Below are 4260 nucleotides of genomic sequence, written 5' to 3' on the forward strand. Positions count from 1 at the left end.
TGATACTATCAGGTTTGAATGTGTAAAAGAAGCAATTCCAAAGGTTATTGACAAGCAGTATCTACAAAGTTACATAGAGATTGTTTGAAGGGTTTTTTGTCCCATGAAAATCTGCAGGGATTTTCCTATGTAACAGTACTTAGCAATATTTTTCAGGCATACCACTTAAAACTTCAAAAAACATGGAATTGATAGTATATGTGGTTTTGATCACAAGGTCTTGCTCAGGGGAATTTACTCGTGCTCTCCTTGTACAAGGAAAGCTTGGAGATGTAGGAATGACACTAGAGAAAGGTGTATGAAGACAGACAGACTAGTCCCAAAAAATATGACATCTGCATAAGCAGGAAGGGAGGCTTTGAAGTTTTGCCAGTTAGTCACACCATGGTTTCTATCATCATGATTTTAGTAGACTTACATCAAAGCAAGGAAAAATCAGAATTTGGATGTTCATATCTGAAGTGAGCAATTTACATTTTAGATGCTTTCAAAAGTCTTCCTGAAAGTGGAAAAATACTTTTCAGCTACCTTCTTTGCAAAAGAGAAGCTTTTGTATGGATTTTGCAATATGGCACATTAACTAGTGAACAATGCTCTTTTCCAGCTTTCAGAAACCAGGGATGCTTCATATGTTGCATAAAAGTAACATGGTGCAAGTGCACATATCTGTTTTTAAAGGATATATTTTCTGTTCAATGTCTGTCACATTTTACGTAAGGCTAAATCAGTAAACATTTGATGTTCTCTGTTGTATCTCTTCATGTCAGCATACTACACATCCTGGATATGAAAGACTATCATCAAGAATTACTTATAGATTCCAATGTTAATTAAACCAGCTGTATAGTAAAGAGCCTTTCTTTTATAACTTTGTTCATCACAGAAATTCACCAAGCCCCAAATTACTGTTGTGGGTACTATTCTTTTCTTCTACATCTGCAAAGACCTAATAAATAATCTGGACAAAGCACATCAGGAAGATTATGAATAAGAAGATAGCCTCAGCAAATAAAAGATCCAAGGACAAAAATAATCCTAATAAATGCATGTGAGCTTTTGTTAAAATGTCAGATTCTGGTAAAGTATGCTGTGGAATTTTACTGGAAAATGTCAAGAAAATGGTTTGCTTCCCTCTCATGGTATGATAGAAAATGTTACAGAAAAATATACTTGTTGGAGTCTTATGAGGACAGGTATCATTATGTTAAAGACCAATTAGTGCTTGTTACAGAACAATGGAATTGTATTCAGTTAGCTGGTTTGTTGTTCTTGTGTGGTGGAGATATTTTTTCTCTTTTGTTGATTGGGTTTTTAGTTTTCACTAGTCCCAAATAGCTTTGTTCTATTTGTATAGTGGTGGCTGAGGTTATTGTAACAGGTTTCTACTCATTGCAAGTAGGAGCTGATCTGGAACTGAGAGCATGCTCACTGATTGATTGCCTGTCTGCAGGCAGTGGACAGAATCTGTGTTTCTTTTCAAGTTCAGAAAGATTCAGAAAACAAATCTAGGTAGTCTAATTTTTCCAATTAACACTGTAAAAGAAGAGTCCACTTCTACTGAATTAATTAAAATACTGTAATGATATGTATAGTTTTAAATTAGGTAACTAGAAGTTAATGTCAGACTATGATCTTGGTTTTATTCATGCAAATCTAAATGTGTTCCATTTATGTCAAGAGAGTTGTTTCATTCAGGGGTGATGTCATTAGCAGAACCTAAGGAACTAAAGACAAAATAAATACATAATTGTAAGATACAAATTAAAGTGTATCTTTTATTCTAGATACTAAATTTCACCTCAGAATAACTGAAAATTGTATTTGCTTCTTGTTTCCTTGTATTACATCCGTTGTGTCATGTGTTGCAGTAACTAGCAACTTTGCACCTTTGCACATGCCATGTACCGAAATTTAATCTCACAGAGACCTAAAATGGAAGTGCAAAGTCAGGCTCTGGCTATGTGGAGTTCAGCATACCCAAAAAAAAGATTACAAAAAATAATAAAAAACCCCCAAACCAAAACCAAACAACAAAATAACAACAACAACAAAACAACAACACCACCCCCCCAACCCAACAAAAACAACAAAAAACCCCTGAAAGACTATTAAAACGCTAGCCTAAGATCTGGTCTTAATTTAACCTTAACAGTGCTATTTGTATTGTGAAATTTTATTAAGTACGTTGTGTTTGATGAAGAGGTGCAGCTAGGAATCTCTACAGTGGGAAATGAATTCAGTGCATGACAGCAATTCATAGAATTTGATGAAATAGATATAGGAAAAAACAAATAAAGGAAAAAGACTACAGCTAGAGGAAGCATGAGGAAAATCTTTATTCAAAGATCTGCATAATGATTGGTTTGAGAACAAAATATTTACTCAGTTTCAGATCTTAGTTTTTAAGTTTGGATCAACTACTTGAAATACTTTCCCTCTCATACATTTCACTTAGGTAAAGTTCTACATTTAAAATAAAACAAATATAACCCCTCCAATAATACAATATAACCTAAGGATGTGTTATATTCAAGAATATAATTTTAACAGTTAAGTTAATGAAAATCCCAGCCTAGATGGAACTGCTGATAGACCAGGTTTCATGCCAGATCAGTGATTTCTGTATTTGAGCCAGAATTCTCTGAAATGTTTTGAAGCCTTTAACTTAACACCACTGAGCAAGGCCAGTCAGATTTCTGACTTTACTACTAACATAGTAAAAGACCTGAAGCATTAAAATAATGGTTTGATTCTTCTCTGAGTGAGGCCAACTTGAACAAACAGAATTTATTCTGATGTTGAATTGAACATGTTCTGAACAACTAAAGAAATTTGTAATTTTTGTTGATCTGTAAAAAAAAAAAACAACTTTTGTTACATGATCCTCTTAAGCAACTTTCCTGTTTGCTATTGTATTGGGATAGTAAGCCTCTAAAGGAGTTGAAGTCTGCTTTTACATGTGAATACCTGGCTCCTATTGAAGCCAAGTCATCTCCAGAGATCAATAAAGGTGTAAAATTGCTGATTCTTAACAATGGGATGGATTAGAGGCAAGGTAATCCAAGGATTACAGAGACCTAGCAGTTGAAAGTAATCCTCAAGTAAGAATATGGTTAAAAGTAGGTAATATTTTACCTCTTGGCAAAAAAGTGGAAGAAAGCAACATTCTTTGAGGAACATTCCATACCAAAGGATTTTTACCTTTAAAAATAAATTTTAAAACACTATGAAATCTGTTCTTCTATTACAGGCCTAAACTACAGGCATAGAGTCAAGGATGCACAACTCCGACTCAAAGCACAGATTTCAGGAGTATTACATAAGACAGCAACTCCACACAGATGGAGCCAAAGAAATATATGGAATCAAGAAGACATACTGGCATCTTTCTGGACTGGCATGTCTAGCTCCTAAACAGGGTTTTCCTGATGGTAGGGAGAGATTGAGGGGACTTAGGAGAGTTGGAGAACGTTTTGCAAATGACTGGGGCACACTGTGAAGCCCAAGAGAGCACAGAGATGCTTCCTTTAAAAACTAAGAAGTGACTAATGAAAACTGGCACCAGCGGCTATTCAGGGAAATATCCCTGTCTCAATGCAAAGATGAGAGCTAAGATAACAATAGGGCTTTAAAGGACCTTGAGGATGAAGGAATAGCTCAGATTCATTATAAGAAGGAAGAGGCAGTCAAGGCACAGCTGAAAGAGCAGCAGTAAGGGGAAAGTTACAGCAACCTTCTAAGTGACCTAAGGAATAAAAAGCGTTCAAGCAGCTTGAGAAGATTAAGTCACATTTTAAAAGTCTTTCCCTCCCACCCTCATCCCCTTTTGGTCAGTTTTACTCCTGACCAATCAATAATGCTGAAGGAGGTGACACAGAAATGAATTAAGCCAGAAGATTTATTCATGTCCTCCCTTGCAAGGTGCTCAGGACTTGGCATAATGTCCGTTTTTCAGCTTCTCAAAGAAGGGAAATTGTAGCAAGATCCATCAACCTTTTTTCTCTGGAAACCTCCTTGTGCTATTACTGCAAGGCATGCCTTTGTTATAGCTACTTGTACACTTTTAAGACACAAAGATATCTTCTGGATAGTGTCAACTCAAAGCAAATGTGCATATTTCAGAAAGGACAAGGAACGCTAGTGTGCATGTATATACAAGTGGAGAGTGTACACATGTGGATGTACACGGCTGACAGACAAGAGTGGCTGGACCCTGGTGACTATAGATTCATTCTCACAGTACCAGCTCTACCATTATGT

The 4260-nt window shown here is 36.0% G+C and overlaps 1 long non-coding RNA gene across 1 annotated transcript in view; it reads right to left on the minus strand.

The window, feature by feature from the left end:
* Window positions 1-3533: 3533 nt before the first annotated feature.
* Window positions 3534-4260, minus strand: part of LOC306814294 — a 4548-nt gene continuing 3821 nt past the window's right edge. Inside the window, exon 3 of the long non-coding RNA XR_013777134.1 lies at window positions 3534-4260. This exon is cut by the window's right edge and continues 1402 nt beyond it. This is a non-coding gene — a long non-coding RNA (uncharacterized lncRNA).

Source organism: Erithacus rubecula, assembly GCF_903797595.1.
Source record: "Erithacus rubecula genome assembly, chromosome: Z".
Lineage (NCBI taxonomy): Eukaryota > Metazoa > Chordata > Aves > Passeriformes > Muscicapidae > Erithacus > Erithacus rubecula.